Source organism: Capra hircus, chromosome 15 (genome assembly GCF_001704415.2).
Source record: "Capra hircus breed San Clemente chromosome 15, ASM170441v1, whole genome shotgun sequence".
Taxonomy (NCBI): Eukaryota; Metazoa; Chordata; class Mammalia; order Artiodactyla; family Bovidae; genus Capra; species Capra hircus.
In genome coordinates, this window is record NC_030822.1 from 75972305 (window position 1) to 75993890 (window position 21586).

Below are 21586 nucleotides of genomic sequence, written 5' to 3' on the forward strand. Positions count from 1 at the left end.
CAGAAGCCAGAGAATCGTATTTAGGGGAGGTCAGTTGAGATGTTGAGGTGGCCAGCAGCTAGCTCGTGGGTGCTCGTGGGCTTCGCCTGTTCCATGCCTCATCTCTCCCTGGAAGGGGAGGGGGGCTTTGAAGCCAAGCAGAAGCTGCCGCCGCCATAGTCCCAGGCTTGAAGTCACTAAGACTTCTCTCAAACTTGCGTGCTGAGGAGACTCAGATGTTGGCCTCAGCTCCTAGGCTGAACTCAGCAGATTGGCCCATGAAAACTTCTGTATTGAGACAAAGGAAAGGACCTGTCAGAAAGCAACATCTATTATCGTGGGTGTGGCAGCAAGGAAGAGGACAGGTAGTGGAAATCCTGCAATCGGAAAAGCAGACTGAAAGGTGACGAAGAAGCTGAAGATGGGTGGTGGAGAGAGGTGTAACATTCCAGCCCCTCAAACTAGAAATGTTAGTAAGAACAACAACAGCTTAGTAGACGGAAGACCAAGGATCAGAATTCCCAGATGAAGACTGTTCACAAGAAAAAGGAACGAGGACATACTTGTGATTCAACATCAGCTGCATGGCAGGCCATGCAAAATGGGGGGAAGAACGAAAATTTTCCAAACAATCAAAACTGGAACTCTAGCTTATCAAGTCCCACCATACTTTTTAAGTCTCAAACTAATCGGAACTATGCCGGGGCCAAATTTAGTGAGCCACCATCACCAAGTGTTCTTCCTAAACCACCAAGCCACTGGGTTCCTGTTTCCTTTAATCTTTCTGATAAAGAAATAATGACATTTCAACTTAAAACCTTACTTAAAGTACAGGTATAAAACGAGATAAAGTACTAACAGTTAAACTTAGTCATATTTAAGGATAACTGGCAATTGTTTCAGACCAAATTCACTAGGGAATTAATCTGTAAAACTGATTAACATAGAAAATATAATTGGACTTCATCTTAATTGTTTTATGTGCACTCTGATGGTAGAATCAGTACAGTTTAAAATAACTGAATTATGGATAATTGTATTTGATCTCTTTACTAGTGTTCTCAATTGAGTAACCATACAAGTGAAACCATTCAAGTTTAGACTTGGAGAATTTAAAGGAATCAACTTTTTATATTGCTTGTTGGGGGAAAATACTAAAGATTATCAGTTCATGGGTCAGCAGATTGACTTGTTAAGATATGGTAAATCTGATTATAACCATCCAGTTAAAGACATACAGGGGTTGAAAACTATTTGAATCTTTGAGATGTTATTGTCCTGCTGCTGCTGCTAAGTCGCTTCAGTCATGTCCGACTCTGTGTGACCCCATAGGTGGCAGCCCACTAGGCTCTGCCGTCCCTGGGATTCTCCAGGCAAGAATGCTGGAGCAGGTTGCCATTCCCTTCTCCAATGCATGAACATGAAAAGTCAAAGTGAAGTCGCTCAGTTGTGTCTGACTCTCAGCTACCCCATGGACTGCAGCCCACCAGGCTTCTCTGCCCATGGGATTTTCCAGGCAAGAGTACTGGAGTGGGGTGCCATTGCCTAGAGACACCTAAATCAGTACACCTAAACCAGTAGTATGGCAACAACCTGATGCACTGCCTAAAGAAAATGTGAATTTTTTTTTTTAGAGAATAGTTGTATTTTAATGAACTGTATGGTGGTGAATGTGGAAAGGACAATAGGGGCTATTTAGAATGAAACAAGTATACCCCACTGGCCCTGTTATGTGCAGTGGATGGCTGTCTGCCAACAAATGCACCAAAACCATTTTTTATAGAAACAGTATTTGGGTTTCAGAGTAGCTTTCAAAATACATTTTTGTATGATAGCACTGCACAAGCTATTCTGACAGTGATATGGCTTTAAGTCATCCCTGCAAAGGTTTTTAAAGTTGGGAGCTGTATAATGTGAAAGTTCTGCATACCTAGGAAAGAGCCATGTAAATATATGTAATAAAATTGTAGCATATGTAAAGTTTTGTTGGCATTTATCCTACAAAAATAGAATATTTTAGTATGAATTTGCTGAATGTAAGACATGGACTCTTTTATACTATGGCCTAATTTTAAAGGTAAAACAAACCTGTTTTTAAATTTTGCCCTTGTGCTGAAGTGCCAGTGTATGTATATTATAATTGATCTTGCTGTAAACTATATTTCAAAGTAAATCCTAGTGTAAGAAGTTTTACATAACTGAACAGATTTTAAGCTGCTAAAACACTTGCTATTTTTGAGATGTGAAATGCAGTATGGGGTTTTTTTTTTTTCCTTAAACCCCAAGATTAACTATTAAGCAGTCCCTCCAACCTCAAAGATTCCTTTTGGCTTTCAACAACTTGTGTAACCTATGAGTATAGTGTACAACGTCAGTGTATTTTTTTTCTTGTCAACAGGTGCAACCCAGGGGACCAACTTATTGAAAAAGATGTAATTTGTTGCATAATACCTTGATAACATGTTTTGCTTACTTTAAACATGCTAATTAAAACAGCCATCCCAGTAGTAAAAGTAAAGTGTGTGTTTGGGGCAGGGGGGTGAGGGGGATCTATTTTCTAATTTAGCATCTTTTTTTATACTTTTAAGGAGAATGGCTAAATAGTTTCTCCAAATAAATTGAGGTGAGATAGTATTGTCCAAGTTAAATGATGATAACCTGAAAGCAAGTTTTATTTATAAATAGGAAAAGGAGTATGTCAAGGCTGTATATTGTCACCCTGCTTATTTAACTTATATGCAGAGTACATCATGAGAAACGCTGGGCTGGAAGAAGCACAAGCTGGAATCAAGACTGCTGGGAGAAATATCAATAACCTTAGATATGCAGATGACACCACCCTTGTGGCAGAAAGTGAAGAGGAGCTAAAAAGCCTCTTGATGAAAGTGAAAGAGGAGAGTGAAAAAGTTGGCTTAAAGCTCAACATTCAGAAAACGAAGATCATGGCATCTGGTCCCATCACTTCATGGGAAATAGATGGGGAAACAGTGGAAACAGTGTCAGACTTTATTTTGGGGGGCTCCAAAATCACGGCAGATGGTGATTGCAGCCACGAAATTAAAAGACACTTACTCCTTGGAAGAAAAGTTATGACCAACCTAGATAGCATATTGAAAAGCAGAGACATTACTTTGCCAACAAAGGTCCGTCTAGTCAAGGCTATGGTTTTTCCTGTGGTCATATATGGATGTGAGAGTTGGACTGTGAAGAAAGCTGAGTGCCGAAGAATTGATGCTTTTGAACTGTGGTGTTGGAGCAGACTCTTGAGAGTCCCTTGGACTGCAAAGAGATCCAACCAGTCCATTCTGAAGGAGATCAGCCCTGGGATTTCTTTGGAAGGAATGATGCTAAAGCTGAAACTCCAATACTTTGGCCACCTCATGCAAAGATTTGACTCATTGGAAAAGTCTTTGATGCTGGGAGGGATTAAGGGCAGAAGGAGAAGGGGATGACAGAGGATGAGATGGCTGGATGGCATCACCGACTCGATGGATGTGAGTTTGAGTGAACTCCGGGAGATGGTGGTGGACAGGTAGGCCTGGTATGCTGCGATTCATGGGGTCGCACAAAGTCAGACATGACTGAGCAAATGAACTGAACTGAACTGAATGTACATACATGAATTTGAAGCATGAAATTAAAAAATAAAATTGTTTCTGTTTCTGTTTCTTTTTCTGTTAAAAAGAATCATATTTAGGGGTTGCAGATGAGCTGGGAACCATGCCCATAATAATGCTACAGAGGGAATCTGCTGGACACACATATTGCAACTTGTACCACTAACATCAAGTCTTGCATGGGTGCCAAGTTGCTTCATTCATATCCAACTTTTTGTGACCCCATGGACTGTAGCCCACGAGGCTCCTCTGTCCATGGGAGTCTCCAGGCAAGAAACCTGGAATGAGCTGCCATTTCCTCCTGCAGGAGATCCTTCTGACCCAGGAACCAAACCCATGTCTCCTGTGGCTCCTGCATTACAGACGAATTCTTTACCATCAAGCCACAGTCCTGAATATTCATTGCAAGGACTGATGTTGAAGCTGAAACTCCAATACTTTGGGCACCTGATGCGAAGAGCTGACTCATTTGAAAAGATCCTGATGCTGGGAAAGATTGAAGGTGGGAGGAGAAGGGGACGACAGAGGATGAGATGGTTGGATGGCATCACCGACTCAATGGACATGAGTTTGAGTAAGCTCCAGGAGTTGGCGATGGACGGGGAGGCCTGGCGTGCTGCGGTCCATGGGGTCACAAAGAGTCGGACACGACTAAATGATTGAACTGAACTGAGTCACTGGGGAAGCCCCAACACCAAGTCTTGAACAAGGACGCTGTGTCTTTGCTGCCTCTGGGAAGTGGTTGCTGAAACCACCACTGTGTCTGCCTGTGCCAGAACAGAGGCAGTGTGATCTCTACAGTTTTGTGTCACTAGTTTCCGACGCAAAGTCCTGGAGAGAGGTATCTAAATGGGAGGATCTTGAGTCCTCCACTCTAAATGGAAGACTGTCCTACTGGAAAAGGAAATATCCAGCATTTTCAGCTTCTGTACTGGTGATGGGGGTTTGCAAACATAAGAAATAGTGTCTGGATGCTGGGACGTGAAAAGGAATGACAAATGACGAATTAAGCTCATGAGATCAATTGACATTTACAAAAAGAAGAAATATCTCTCAAATTCCTCACCAGTAGAAAGGGCATTCAAGGTCTCCATTTTATTTACTGACCTACAGTGTATTTTTTACTCATCTTTCCTTATTTGCACTGAGTAGGACAGTAGGAGTAAGAGGATTATTTTGAAGTCAAATGATTATATTTCGTTCAGTTTTTGTGCTTTATTGATATACTAAACCTATGCCATTTTCAGGATCTTCCCTGGTGGGTCAGACACTAAAGTATCTGTCTACAATGTGGGTAGGCCCGGGTTTAATCCCTGGGTCAGGAAGATCCCCTGGAGAAGGAAATGGCAACCCACTCCAGTACTCTTGCCTGGAAAATCCCATGGGTGGAGGAGACAGGCAGGCTACAGTCCATGGGGTTGCAAAGAGTCTGACCCAACTGAGCAACTTACATGCCATTTTCAAGTATTATATTTTATACAGGTTAATTTCAATTCTTTTTATTTCTTCTATGTTAAAATAGTTGAAAAACAGCAGAGTCATCAAATAATAGCAACACACTCTTTATTTTTGTTATTTGTTAGTACAATATCCTAAGCCTTCCTGAGTGTGCTTTGCTTTGTTTCAAGCAGAACTGATGATGGTCCTGTCTCTGTGCAGGAAATTGGATTTAGTGAGTAGCAGCTGCAGCCACACAGCGAGTCCTTAAGGGGCAACCCATTTCTAACGCTGAGCCTCTAGACATCATACTAATCCTGGCAATATGAGAGAGAGCCAGATCAAAGCCCATTTGGAGAAAGAAAGAAAATAATCCCAAACTGCTCTTTTGATGTCACATTAGGCCATTAATATACATCATGTCTGTTTAATTTAAAACTTCTGACTAGTGCTGGTACGACTTAATTGCACACCTCTTGAGACCCAGCATTAAGTTACTGTGTGCTTGGATGGAAAACATGATTTGTGCCATAGTTAATGATGAGGTTTAGAGTCAAGTCCAGAGTCATGCATTCTCTGTACTCTCCACTGACCTGACTGCATGTCTCTCGTAAATAACATCTTCAGTGGATGAAGGGACCATAAATCTGTCCCACGATGGGTCTCTCCACCCTGTTCCACTCTCTTCCTGGACATTACCTTTTGATTCCCTGGAGTATAATGAGAAGTCTGTTGAGTAAGTGTCTTTCATTTTTCTCTCAGTGGGCTGTTCATTTCCTTCCTGCTCTTACTGGGGCTTATGTTAGGGAGAGTAGGGTCGTTTGTTAGGGTATTTTGACAGTATTTTTAAAATAAATCCATAATTCAGACTCTGATCTCTATTCATATTCTAAGTACTTTTATATCATGTTCCTTTATTGTTTCGATTATAGAAAATTTCTCTAACAGATCTTATCAGGCTTTGTGCAAAACCTGGAGGAGTTGAAATAATTGAAAAAAATTAAAGAAAATATCAGGCTTAAATATTATATAAAATGGCATCATAAACTAGGTTTACTTTTAGCCAACTTGGGAAATGCAGAAAAGGCATGTCAGATTTTAGCAGAAACTATCTCATGTTTTCACCTCTTATCTCTATAGACTAGCAGGACAAGCAGTCATAAATTTCTAGAAAGAAGCTGGATGGAAGGAGAAACTAAGGGTGCCACAGAGGGAGTAGACTTAATGTGAACAGTTCTAAGTCAGAGGTAAGGATCATGCAAAGCTGGTGTGAATGGGTGGAAACTGGCACTCTTGGGAAAGGGACAATCTGTGTGAGATAACTAGCATGGTCTGAAACCATGAGCCTCATATACAATACTTAGGTGTTTATAGACAATTGGGAGGGAAAAGAAAGAAAGAAAAAAGAGAAAGTTCATAATAACTTGGCACTCTTCTCTCAGTCCATAAAGGTAGTATAAACTTTAGATGAGCTCCTTTTGTTGTTGGAGAAGGAATGATAAGGACCAGACACAATGTCAAGGTTGGTTAGATTTTCTAAAGGTCATTTAGTGAGCTCTGACTGAGATTAACATATTATGTTAGAGCATCTTAAGTTTCTCCCAAACAATCTCAAGGAAAAGGAAAGTGAACACATATCTTTGGCAACTGGAGAGACAATGCCAGCACTGCAAACAAAATTTTCTTTGAAATGCTCTGTTTTATCTTAAAAATTTGTACAAATGTTGCATTCTATACATATTGTATATTTTAATATAAAATATTTAAGTTAAAGACTGTTTAGCAAAATCAATTCTCCCAGAAATTGTGTCCCATTAGTCTATGATTTTGCAAAGCCCATAGCCCATTGCCAAGGGAATCTCTGAGAGGGCTACATTATCCATTTAAGAACTAGATGAAGAGCAATTAGATCAATTTCAAATGTTGTATCTGAAAATATTGTGATATTCAGTTAAGTGTATTCAACCATTTGGCCAAATATTTTAATAACCTGTAGAAACCCAGGGAATATAATTGTAAACTTTGGCCTGCTCTGTTCTCAGTTGAACAAACCAAGCTTTGCATGACTCCTTTCCAGCAGGAGATCCTTAGTTCAATCACAGACATTGCTCACTCTCAAAATTTGATCCAAATCTGGAGTTAGTGTTAAATGACACCATGTGTTTCCTCTGGTTAAATAAGGTCAGTAAATTATTATGTTCCTTTGTTTCAGAAAACAAAGATATTTTAGTCTTCTCATGTTGAAAGAATACAAATTGTGAATTTAAGAAATTTGGAAGAAGAGTAGGGACTCTAACTGCATTTGCCATGCCTGCTCATTTTGCCTTCAAAGTTCTGGGTTATTGGAGGAGTTACTATAAAGAAGCAAGTCTACTTTTCTTATGGCTTAAAACATGTCCAAAAATGTTTTGAAAAATGACAGACAGCATTGTTAAATAGGCATACAACATTCGGCAACATTATTTCAATATTTAAGTGAAAATTTAAAAATCATCTACAACTGAATGCTAGAGATGAGGGTAAACATGATTCCTTCCTTTGAAAAATGAAAACTCAACACTTAGCCCTCCGCGATCATTAAAAGTCTACCACCCAAAATTAATATCCCTATAGTACCCAATATGTATGGAGTACTACATGGAAATATGTGGAGAAGGAAGGAATGTTAAAGATGAAAATCTCTTAACTGAATACAAATAATTTAACAGTAGATGTAAAATTCAATAACTGGCAGTTATTTGGCTCAAACATGTATCCTAAGAGACTTCAAAATATAAAAGATCAAATTAAGGAAGTGTTGTCCCCTTGTTTCCAGGCTCATACTTTATCTGAATGCATCTTCCTGTCTGACCTGTTCTCCACAGTCAAGGAAACAATCCACACGATGAAGACGCTTTCCTTCGTGACTACTGATGGAACTTCTTTCCACAACCATACTTCTAAGTGCCAGGGACTGTGCTGACAAAGGAGCAACAGAATGTTTCTGACCTAAGTTTTCCCAGCCTCATGGGGGAGATAGATCAAAAAATACCTACTAGGTAAATTTAAAATGTGAGTCCTCTGCCTGAGGTGGAAATGTACAGGGTGTTGTGGCACAGACCCAATAGTAGGTGCTTAAGAAGGAAATGCAGAGCAGACACAGAACGGAGGCTTCAGGCTCCAAAATGCCCGGCGATCTTCCGGGTGAGACGTCGAGTTGGCATCAGAAGGGGCGGGGTGTGTGTGGCCTTGACTATTGCCCCACGGTGGGCTTGCTCCACATACGGTGGGCTCTCAGGGACTGGGACAAGGTCAGTTTCAACGGATGAGAACGAGAAACTCGGAGTATGGAGAGCAGCTTCCAGTTCAGGCCGAGGAAAACATTCTCCAAGGAAGCACCAGATTCCTGAAACGTGTCCAGCCCTTGTGGAAAAGATACAGTTTGGGCCGCAGTTCAAGTAAACTTCTGAGGAGCTTCAAACGCTCAGACTTGGCAGTTCAACTCAAACGGCTTTTCCAAGTTCTTCCTAGGCAACTGCCACTTCTAAGGCAAAGTCATTGTTTACAGCCTGGCGGAGTTGGAATCTTGTCGGAAAAACAAACTTGTCGTGACAGCTGGGGTTTATAACCACCCTCGGACTTCACGAGAGGCGCATTTGAGGAGCTTCCAAACTCGTCAGCCGGCTACCTGACGGCTTTCCGGCGGCCCTACGTGCGTCCCTGTGTGAGGCTGACAGGGGAGCCGGGGTCTCAAATTGGCTAGCGACTCCTTTTCAGGGAACACCGGCTACACCCCCAGGCCACCTGGAACTGCAGCGTTGCCGTTTTCCACCGCATTTTCGCAGAGTAAAGCCAGCGGGGTCCGGGCCGCCCCTCCGCCCCGTCTCCCCATGCCCGGACCCCGCGGCCCCGTCACCAGCCCTGCACGGGGTGGGCGGGGCATCGGCGCAGGGACGGGCCCGGGGCAGGAGGGGCGGGCCGGGCCTGCGCACTAATACCTGCTGGCGCGGGATGTGGGTTCAGCCCCGGAGGTGGGGTTAGCGCCACCAACTCCCTGGGCAGTCAGGGAGCAGAGCCACACTGCTTCGGAAGCAAGCGTCCTAGCCCTAGACGACGGACTCTGTGCTCCTTCCTACCTGATTTGCCCCTCGCTCAGGAGACGCGGGTTCGATTCCTGGGTCAGGAAGACCCCCCCACTGGAGGAGGAAATGGCCACCCACTCCAGTATTCTTGCCCGAAAAATCCCGGCAAGGTACAGCCCTGGTCGCAAAGGTACAGCCCTGGTCGCAAAGAAAGTGGAGTCGCTCAGTCGTGCCCAACTCTTTGCAACCCCATGTAGCCTGATAGGTTCCTCTGTCTCCGGGATTCTCCAGGCAAGAGTACTGGAGTGGGTTGCCATTTCCTTCTCCAGATTATAAGAAAAAAACTGTCTAAATTACTTCTGTGCCTAGCATTGGTAGGTACTTTTCAGTCTTAAGTTTTCTTTCTACATTCAAAAGCTACCTAAGGGCTACAAGTTTTCAGGCACTGGGGGTGTAATGAAAATAACCCTCCAGAAACTTGGCCAGTGAAGAAGACAAGTGAAGGGGCTGTGGCGAATGTGGTGATGGCAGGATGGCTGGGCGGTCTGGGAGCACCCGAGAAAGGTGCCTAAGCCATTTTCAAGCTGTCAGGGGAGGCCTCTGGCTGGAGACGAAAAAATCAGAAGGCGCTGGCCAAGCGGAAAGGGCTGAGGAGTGAAAAGAGGCTACAGTCCATTGGGTCGCAAAGAGTGAGACACGACTGAGCGACTGAAGTGAATTGATTTTAGGAACAGATTTTATGATCTCAGTCTTCATATCCTGCATCTCCTTGGAAGAGAGATGGGATTGATGACTAAAAAAAGATGTACAACTTGAGAGTTGCAAGTTAAGTTTTATTGGGGGCAAAATGAGGACTGCAGCCCCAGAGGAGGAATCTCAGATAGGTCTGAGAGACTGCTCCAAAGCGGCAATGGGGGAAAGTCAATATATAAGGTTTTGGTGAAAGGGGAGTTCAATAACACGAATCACTCATTTTACAAAAGGTTTTTTGTTAGTCATGAGGGTCTGATGTCACCATGAAGCGATTTAGTGCTTCTCTAGATATGAGGAGATGCAGGATATGAGGACTGAGATCATAAAATCTGTTCCTAAAATCAGTTCACTTCAGTCGCTCAGTCGTGTCTCACTCTTTGCGACCTGGTGGACTGCAGCATGCCAGGCCTCCCTGTCCATCAAAAACTCCCAGAGCTTAGTCAAACTCATGTCCTTTGAGTCAGTGAGACCATCCAACCATCTCATCCGCTGTCATTCTCTTCTCCTCCTGCTTTCAATCTTTCCCAGCATCAGAGTCTTTTCAAATGAGTCAATTCTTTGTATCAGGTGGCCAAAGTATTGGAGTTTAAACTTCAGCATCAGTCCTTCCAGTGAATATTCAGGACTGATTTTGTTTAGGTTGGACTGGTTGGATCTCCCTGTGGTCCAAAGGACTCTCAAGAATATTCTCCAACACCACAGTTCAAAAGCATCGATTCTTTGGCTCTCAGTTTTCTTTATAGTCCTGCTCAGATCCATACGGAGAAGGCAATGGCAACCCATTCCAGTACTCTTGCCTGGAAAATCCCATGGACAGAGGAGCCTGGTAGGCTGCTGTCCATGGGGGTCATGAAGAGTGGGACACGACTGAGCGACTTCACTTTCACTTTTCACTTTCATGCATTGGAGAAGGAAATGGCAACCCACTCCAGTGTTCTTGCCTGGAGCATCCCAGGGATGGTGGTTCCTGGTGGGCTGCCGTCTATGGGGTCACACAGTTGGACACGACTGAAGCGACTTAGCAGCAGCAGCAGCAGATCCATACATGACTACTGGAAAGACCATAGCTTTGACTAGACAGACCTTTGTTGGCAAAGTAATGTCTCTACTGTTTAATATATTGTCTAGGTTGTTCATACCTTTTCTTCCAAGGAGTAAGCGTCTTTTAATTTCATGGCTGCAATCACCATCTGCAGTGATTTTGGAGTCCAAGAAAATAAAATCTCTCACTATTTCCACTGTTTTCGCATCTATTTACCATGAAGTGATGGGACAGGATGCCATGATCTTAGTTTTCTGAATGTTGAGTTTTAAGCCAACTTTTTCACTCTCCACTTTCACTTTCATCAAGAGGCTTTTGAGTTTCTCTTCACTTTCTGCCATAAGGGTGGTGTCATCTGCATATCTGAGATTATTGATATTTCTCCCAGCATTCTTGATTCCAGCTTGTGCCTCATCCAGTCCAGCATTTCTCATGATGTACTCTGCATATAAGTTAAATAAGAAGGGTGACAATATACAGCCTTGATGTACTCCTTTCCCAATTTGGAACCAGTCTGTTGTTCCATGTCCAGGTCTAACTGTTGCTTCCTGACCTGCATACAGATTTCTCAGGAAGGCAAGTCAGGTGGTCTGGTATTCCCATCACTTGAAGAATTTTCCACAATTTGTTGTGATCCACAGTCAAAGGCTTTGGCATAGTCAAGAAAGCAGAAATAGATGTTTTTCTGGAACTCTCTTGCTTTTTCAATGATCCAGCGGATGTTGGCAATTTGATCTCTGGTTCCTCTGCCTTTTCTAATCCAGCTTGAACATTTTGAAGTTCATGATTCACATATTGCTGAAGCCTGGCTTGGAGAATTTTGAGCATGACTGCTAGCATATGAGATGAGTGCAATTGTGCAGTAGTTTGAGCATTCTTTGGAATTGCCTTTCTTTGGGATTGAAATGAAAACTGACTTTTCCAGTCTTGTCACCACTGCTGAGTTTTCCAAATTTGCTGGCATATTGAGTGCAGCCCTTTCACAGCATCATCGTTCAGGATTTGAAATAGCTCAACTGGAATTCCACCACCTCCACTAGCTTTGTTCGTAGTGATGCTTCCTAAGGCCCGCTTGACTTCGCAATCCAGGATGCCTGGCTCTAGGTGAGTGATCACACTATCATGATTATCCAGGTCATGAAGATCTTTTTTTTAAATTAATTTATTTATTTTAATTGGAAGCTAATTACTTTACCATATTGTAGTGGTTTTTACCATACATTGACATGAATCAGCCATGGGTGTACATGTGTTCCCCATCCTGAACCCCGCCTCCGCCACCTCCCTGCCCATCCCACCCCTCTGGGTCATCCCAGTGTACCAGCCCTGAACACCCTGTTTCATGCATTGAACCTGGACTGGTGATCTATTACACATATGGTAATATACATGTTTCAATGCTATTCTCTCAAATCACCCCACCCTTGCCTTCTCCCAGAGTCCAAAAGTCTGTTCTTTATATCTGTGTCTCTTTTGCTGTCTCGCATATAGGATCATTGTTACCATCTTTCTAAATTCCATATATGTGCATTAATATACTGTATTGGTGTTTTTCTTCCTGACTTACTTCACTCTGTATAATAGGCTCCAGTTTCATCCACCTCATTAGAACTGATTCACATGCATTCTTTTTAATAGCTGAGTAATATTCCATTGTGTATATGTACCACTGCTTTCTTATCCATTCATCTTCCGAAGGACATCTAGGTTGCTTCCATGTCCTAGCTATTGTAAACAGTGCTATGATGAACATTGGGGTACACGTGTCTCTTTCAATTCTGGTTTCTTCGGTGTGTATGCCCAGCAGTGGGATTGCTGGGTCGTATGGCAGTTCTATTTCGTTTTTTAAGGAATCTCCACACTGTTCTCCATAGTGGCTGTACTAGTTTGTGTTCCCACCAAGAGTGTAAGAGGGTTGACTTTTCCCTGCACCCTCTCCAGCATATATTGTTTGTAGACTTTTTGATAGCAGCCACTCTGACTGGTGTGAGATGGTACCTCATTGTGGTTTTGATTTGCATTTCTTTGATAACGAGTGATGTTGAGCATCTTTTCATGTGTTTGTTAGCCATCTCTATGTCTTCTTTGGAGAAATGTCTGTTTAGTTCTTTGGCCCACTGTTTTATTGGCTTGTTTATTTTTCTGGAATTGAGCTGCAGGAGCTGCTTGTATGTTTTTTGAGATTGATTCTTTGTCAGTTGCTTCATGAAGATCTTTTTTGTATAATTCTTCTGTGTATTCTTGCCACCTCTTCTTTTTTTTATTATTTTTTTAAATTTTTATTTTTACTTTATTTTACTTTACAATACTGTATTGGTTTTGCCATACATTGACATGAATCCACCACGGGTGTACATGCGTTCCCAAACATGAACCCCCCTCCCACCTCCCTCCCCATAACATCTCTCTGGGTCATCACTGTGCACGAGCCCCAAGCATGCTGTGTCCTGCGTCAGACATAGACTGGTGATTCGATTCTTACATGATAGTATACATGTTACAATGCCACTCTCCCAAATCATCCCACCCTCTCCCTCTCCCTCTGAGTCCAAAAGTCCATTATACACATCTGTGTCTTTTTTGCTGTCTTAGATACAGGGTTGTCATTGCCATCTTTCTAAATTCCATATATATGCATTAGTATACTGTATTGGTGTTTTTCTTTCTGGCTTCACTCTGTATAATCGGCTCCAGTTTCATCCATCTCATCAGAACTGATTCAAATGAATTCTTTTTAACGGCTGAGTAATACTCCATTGTGTATATGTACCACTGCTTTCTTATCCATTCATCTGCTGATGGACATCTAGGTTGGTTCCATGTCCTGGCTATTATAAACAGTGCTGCAATGAACATTGGGGTACACGTGTCTCTTTCAATTCTGGTTTCCTCAGTGTGTATGCCCAGCAGTGGGATTGCTGGGACATAAGGTAGTTCTATTTGCAATTTTTTAAGGAATCTCCACACTGTTCTCCAAAGTGGCTGTACTAGTTTGCATTCCCACCAACAGTGTAGGAGGGTTCCCTTTTCTCCACACCCTCTCCAGCATTTATTGCTTGCAGATTTTTGGATCGCAGCCATTCTGACTGGTGTGAAGTGGTACCTCATTGTGGTTTTGATTTGCATTTCTCTAATAATGAGTGATGTTGAGCATCTTTTCATGTGTTTGTTAGCCATCCGTATGTCTTCTTTGGAGAAATGTCTGTTTAGTTCCTTGGCCCTTTTTTTGATTGGGTCGTTTATTTTTCTGGAATAGATCTACATAAGTTGCTTGTATATTTTTGAGATTAGTTGTTTGTCAGTTGCTTCATTTGCTATTATTTTCTCCCATTCAGAAGGCTGTCTTTTCACCTTGCTTATATTTTCCTTTGTTGTGCAGAAGCTTTTAATTTTAATTAGATCCCATTTGTTTATTTTTGCTTTTATTTCCAGAATTCTGGGAGGTGGATCATAGAGGATCCTGCTCTGATTTATGTCGGAGAGTGTTTTGCCTATATTCTCCTCTAGGAGTTTTATAGTTTCTGGTCTTACATTTAGATCTTTAATCCATTTTGAGTTTGTTTTTGTGTGTGGTGTTAGAAAGTGATCTAGTTGCATTCTTTTACAAGTGGTTGACCAGTTTTCCCAGCACCACTTGTTAAAGAGATTGTCTTTACTCCATTGTATATTCTTGCCTCCTTTGTCAAAGATAAGGTGTCCATATGTGTGTGGATTTATCTCTGGGCTTTCTATTTTGTTCCATTGATCTATATGTCTGTCTTTGTGCCAGTACCATACTGTCTTGATGACTGTTGCCACCTCTTCTTAAAACTCCTAAAATCATCCAACTATCTGGAGAGTGCCTCACTCCACCCTGAATGCCCTCAGGGGTTATTGAAGGTCAACAGCTATAGCAGAATGAGGTTCAGTCTCTATACAGACAGATGGCAAATGCCTTTGTTGTTCAGTCATTGGCAATGCTCTTGGTAAGTGCCAATTTGTAATTGATGTGGCCCCCTTGTGGTCATAAATCCGACCATACTTTTGGGGGCACTTCACGACCATTTTGTCCCACATTGCTGGGAAGGCTTGTTTCCAGTTGGGGAAAGGTTTTTGTTGTTAGGGCACTCAATGTGCTATTACTGGACTAGGTCTTAATAGTCAAAGATCTCTGGACTCCTGTCTTCTAGTTATGGTCCAGGAAAGTATTCCCTTTTGTTGCATCTTCCCATATCTAGAGTTACACTATTACAATCATTGATCATATATCAAACTATGCGTTTGATCAACTGCTTCAAGTCTAGTCATCATTTTCATTGGAGGCCCAGTCATACACTTGGTAATACAACAAATAATCTTGTGAAACAAGTAAAATACAAATGGTATAGTTAATAACATTATTGGAATTAAAAGTAAATATTTTAGCCATGAGCCTCCCACACCAAACCAATTTTTTTTTTTTAATATATCATTAAGACTAGGGAATAGGTCACTTAAAGCAGAAATCTGATTTTTCATGTGGTTCATCAAATGTGTTACATTAAAGGATTTATCAGGTATGAAAATATAGCATTCACTTTGAATTATAGCACAGAAATCTCCTGAGGTGCTGTAAGATGTCATGGGCCTTGCAGTTGTGTAGCACTGCCTTTCTCATCATAGAGATCTCAGAATTCAGTAGGCTAACAGCCCAGTTACTATCATTTAAAGCTTATGAAAGTTGTTAAACCTTTGATATGGCCTATTTTATTCTCTGACCCCACTGAAGGCATGCATGCACACACACACACACCTGCACACACACACACACGCATGATCATACCAGTAGAACACAGATCCTTGACCCACTGGGATCATACCAATGGTAGATTGGTTGGGGTTACCTCTAATTTGTTAACATGTATGACCTTAAATTCATGGGAATCCCAGGCTACACCTTCATATCCATCCCTGTAGATGTGAAGGCCATAAATTAATGCCACAAATCCACTGAGTTCCATACCAATCACTCTTTCTAAAAGAAATAATAGACATAGTTAATAAAGCACCCAGCCTTGTCTCATAATTTCCAGGTTGATCATTTTTAGTATGATTTAACCCTTCCCAACGTAGAGGAGCTTTTAAACTTAAATGACTGTAGCCTGGTGTTAACCATGTAGATCCACCCCATAGTTGTGGGAGTTTTCCTTTTAATAGATGAGAGTTTAATTTTTTTTTATTGAGACTTAGCTCTTCACTCCAGTTGAGTTTGAATGACCCTAAGGTAAAACTTAAATCTATGGCCAGCATCCAAGCAGGTATTATTAATTGACCAGGTGAGAGGATCCCATCTAGTAATATCATGAATAGATAGAACAGGACTGAATATTCATCTAAAATAAATTTCCTGCTGCTGCTGCTGCTGCTGCTAAGTCACTTCAGTCGTGTCAGACTCTGTGCGACCCCATAGATGGCAGCCCACCAGGCTCCCCCGTCCCTGGGATTCTCCATGCAAGAACACTGGAGTGGGTTGCCATTCCCTTCTCCAATGCATGAAAGTGAAAAGTCAAAGTGAAGTCGCTCAGTCGTGTCCTACTCTTAGCGACCCCATGGATTGTAGCCCACCAGGCTCCTCCATCCATGGGATTTTCCAGGCAAGAGTAATGGAGTGGGGTACCATTGCCTTCTTTGAATGAATTTCCTGGGGGGTTATCAAATCAGAGCCCTAGAGAACAGAAATCCACCAAAGTAACCCAGAAGTACTAGATACAGGTAATTGGCCACAATGCAACAATTGGATTGAGTTTTAAACCAGCATAGAATCAAGTCCATGATAGAAAACATTTGATTGATAGGCATAGGACCAAGGAATCAAGAAAATGTTATAAATGGTAATACAAGTCAGATCAGCATCTTGGCAAGCTGTCTACTTCTAATGGCATCTTCTCGTCCTAATGTAGTGTAATTTCCTGTTTGAGCATTGTTTGACGGTGAGCTTGACGTCAGAAGGCCTCTCTATAGGCCAGTCCAGCTTAGGGGCCTTTGGAAGTAGGATTTCACACGAGTCAATTTCCCTTCAATTTCACTGGGCATGAGCTAGTTAAGAGAACCTGACAGAAAGGTCCTTCCATTCAGGTTGGAGAGAGTTCCTTAAATTATGTCTTCTTCCAGTCTTGGTTGCAGGTCACGTGTGAGGCATCTGATCTTCATCCAAAGATAGATTACTGAGACAAGCTTCAGAAACAGCCCTACAGTGTCCTTTAATAATTAAAGTTTACATTAATATACTCTAACAGCCAAGAACTATACAGAAAATGAGTCTTAGTAGATACAGACCTCCATTAACAAACTGGGATTTAACATTCATTGAAACATCTTTTTCTCCCTAAAATCACTGTCATTTTTACCAAATATAACCAAATTAAGACATGTTTGTAACATAGGTCTGGTCTCAATAAACTTGGATTGATGATTTATATAACCATAATTGATCATAAACTTTTTTGCTTTGCTGAGACTTTTATAGAATCTCAGACTGAACTTTTAAAATAAAACCTTTCAGGGCTAGGAAAGTCATGCCAAAGGCTTATCACAGATTTTGCCTAACAGATCTAAGTGAATTCCTCCCTTCTCAAGGTCTCCAAAATTCCTTGAGGTTTCTGTACCATTATTGAGATAACCTTCCTAACTTATCTGATAAAGTTGCTGGAAACTAAGAGCTTCCTATCTCTGGAGGGTTCAGATAGAGGAAAAAGATAAATGTTTCAATTTGTTTATAAAATATAATTTTACCAAATTACTCATAATTAGTTTGAGGGGAAGGGTTTTTTTTTCTTACACCTAGAAAACAGATTCAAATCAGTAAGTTTTCAGATAGAAACCATAGAAGTTATAAGCATATTCACCAGTTCATTCAGTCCTTTTGTTAACCTTTGTGAAGTCATCAGGTTTGCCATTAGAATCCTTACCCAGTTCAGAAATTGGTGTTTATTCAAAAATCCTTTTCATAAATCTTCTTGAAGAGGAAGCATTTTTGTGAAACTTGGTTAGACCTATGACAATATTTTGAGATAGTAACTAGCATTATGCCTGATAACGTTTTACCCAAACATGTCAGAATTTTAGGAACTCCATATAGTTTCTAGGATATCTATATTAGTAACATTTACCATACAATATAACTAACCCAAGACTTATTACTTATTATTGACAATACTTCCCATGTAATTCTGTATACAAAATGAACCTAATTAGTGTATCTCTCTCTTTGGGAGCCCTTTGAAACATCCCAAAATTAGCTACAAATCTTCTTCATTAGAATGATTTAGGAAGGTTTGTCAACAAATATCAAAAAGGTTTAGGACACTCAGTCAGATAGGACTATAGGTCGTTGTGAAACAATAGCTGTTCAGTTAGCCAAAGTAACAATAAAGGATTTCAGAACAGATCATTTAAGAGATAAAGAAACTTAAATCTATTATCAAAGTCGGTTCAACATCTGAAGAAAAGTTGTCCTCTTAACAGAGAGAAAAGCTAAATTCAAGTTTTTGCACCAGGTTACTTTATTTAAAAGGTAAACTTAATTAACTTTATTTTAAACTTAATTCTAACCATGTACAAAAGTCTTTCCTCATGGTTCACTTTTCAAAAACTTTCACTTTCTGTACCCATTACTGTGTTCTTCCATCCTAAAAAGTCACTTTTTAGGCTTACTTCCTTTTCCTTTCACAAAATACAATTCCATTCCTCATACCTTCTTTACGGAAAACACACTTCCTACTTCCCGTAAGCAACAGAGAACTGACTTTTATATTAGCATTTTATAGATTGGTGAGCATAAATACCAGTGATAATTGCTAAAACCTTGCTTTCTTAAGGAGAACATTTTAGGATGGCACCAAACATCATATATTTTTGCCAGGCAAGTGTATGCTCCTTGGTTCTGTCTTGACACAACAAAGATTTGGAGTGATGGACATTAAAGCCCTTTGGTCTTGGACAGACTGTGTTTATAGCTCCTAGACAAATCAGTGTTACAGCTCTATTTTATTTAGAAAACAGCAAGAGAATACGTCGTTGAAGCGTGAAGGCATGCTGACCCAAAGACGCGAAGAGAAGAGAGTGGGGGAGAGCAGCAGCGCGCGGGAGAGAGAAAGACAGAGCACGCTTTGGCTCCTCTTTTTATATGTTTTTTTCCTCCCCCTGGGCCTGCCCTATGTAAATTGGGCTAGCCAAGAGTGCTGTTTGTTCTACCTGAGGTCCTCACTCAGGTCCTCGGACCTTCCTTTGACCTTCCTTTGTTCTATTTTCACAGGCTTTTCCCTTCCTTGTCTTTTAGCCACCGCCATTTTGGACTCCTGTTTTCTATTCTAACTACCTAACATTTTTAATCCCAAATCTCTTGAGTTTCTCTGTAGAAGGAAATTAGTGTTTAGTAGTAAATGTTTCAAAATCTTATTTTATTTGGAAATGATTTAGCTATTCGATAGACTTCCAACACTTAGTTTAGCACAACCCTTAAAAGTTCAGTTCAGTTGCTCAGTCGTGTCTGACTCTTTGCGACCCCATGAATCACAGCACGCCAGGCCTCCCTGTCCATCACCAACTCCCGGAGTTCACTCAGACTCACGTCCATAGAGTCCGTGATGCCATCCAGCCATCTCATCCTCTGTCGTCCCCTTCTCCTCCTGCCCCCAACCCCTCCCAGCATCAGAGTCTTTTCCAATGAGTCAACTCTTCTCATGAGGTGGCCAAAGGACTGGAGTTTCAGCTTTAGCATCATTCCTTCCAAAGAAATTCCAGGGCTGATCTCCTTCAGAATGGACTGGTTGGATCTCCTTGCAGTCCAAGGGACTCTCAAGAGTCTTCTCCAACACCACAGTTCAAAAGCATCAATTCTTTGGCGCTCAGCCTTCTTCACAGTCCAAGTTAACCCCAATCTGGAGAGGCTATTTTAGACACATATTCTTTAAAAGCATATTTATTTTTAATAGAGTCTATCTAAAGGCTCATATCTCATTTATATTTTTAGAAATTTCTTCACTTGAGTTGATTTCCTTGCTGACAAACTTGTAAAAGATATAATATAATTTAACATATTAAAACTAGATATAATGAAAATATTCTGCTTAATTACTCTTAGACATGTCTACATTAGTTAGATCAACAAACAAAGATTAATATCAGGTATTTAAAACTGAATATTTCCCAGTTCATGTGAACCTGAAATTCATTTAGGTTAATTTCTCTTGTATTTACAATTATTTGATTTGTAAGTGTGTACTTTTTTTTTAAGGCCAATTAGATTAGAGCTCATTTACAAGCTGATCTCAGCAATCAGCAATATTATCCAAAAAAACAAAAACACACACTGAGACATACATATATTCAAATAGACCCAAGAGATCCTATAGCTTTGTTTTCCAAACTTAGTCATGGATAAAAAAATCACTGGAATAAGATTTTAAAAGGATTTGTTCCCCCGTCCACACCTCCTTTTTTCCTTTTGGTTTCAGGAGTTAGAGATGGTCTAGATAAGTGACCCAGAGAGCTCTGGCCTAAAGGTATAGGAGGAGTTATTTCCTCAGGGCAAGAATTCTTAAAGAGATAATCTTTTATTCAAGCTTCCTCTGGAGTCTAAGGATTATTGTGACCACATTGTCAAAAATTGTATTTTTCTGTGACCATAGTTTTATAGCCAAAATTTAAACCAGTTAGCACTCAACTTGGCCCTGATAGCAAGGGCAGATTGGTCCCAGCAGGGATTGTCCCTCTGGGGAAGTAAGAGTCTTGGTTTGATCAGCCCCAGGCTGTTGATTACAGGAGGAATTCCTGGACATAAGGGAACTTCAGCGCATTTTCCTGTCATTTGTCAATAAAGATCTAATATTTTAAGGCTGTTTTTCTTGTCATTGGATCATAGCTATAGATTGGCCAGCCCCCCAAAAAATTTTTCCTCCCCAAGGGGTTCCCATGTGGAGTGGAATCTTAGAGTGAGCAATTCCCATATTAAATCAAGCAGTTTGTACCAGATGTCCGTGTACTCAAACCAAACCAACAAAACCAAAGCGAACCAGAACTTCACCAGCCAGGAGTCCCACTCCAAATGAAACAAAAGGCAAAGAGATGCCCAGAAATCAAAAACCAGGTAATAAGAGTGCCCCCAAAAGATGGTAAAGTGATGCCCAGAAAGCCAAATGGCATAAATGCCAAAAGTGACTTCCCAGTTCCACTAGACCTGTGACCTGGCAAAGTCAGTGCTAGCAGCCTTTTTTAGTTCTGATATAGTTTCGAGCAATTTCTTCCTGGTTTCCAGCAAAGAAGTTACTCTATCATTTCCTGTTTTAGAAGCTTCTAGATGCCAGTCAAAGTAAGCATGGCCTTTTCTAATTGTGTCAGCAAAAATATCAATTTTGGAATATCAAAAGTAGTCCAATTTGGCCATTTTAGGTTGTGATCTCTTTTAGTATAATTTCTCCAATTAACTAGGTACTTTCAAGTTATGAGCTCCATACATATTGTACATGAATCTGGCTGGAGTATTAGTCAGAGGCTGGCTTTCTGACACCCCTTTGTTTCTGTTTTTGAGAGATTCTGTTTCCCATTTTAAGCCTAATTTGTCAGGGATAAAAATTACCAGTGAACTTGTGTAGTGGGCCCATGTGCTGCTTGTGAGCTTAACTCCTCCAGGAGTCACCCCAGAGTCATTTCAGCTCATCTTATGTGCCTCGGATTCTGCT

The 21586-nt window shown here is 41.1% G+C and overlaps 1 pseudogene; it reads left to right on the top strand.

Moving 5' to 3' along the window:
* On the top strand, positions 265 to 826 carry LOC102174493 (annotated as a pseudogene).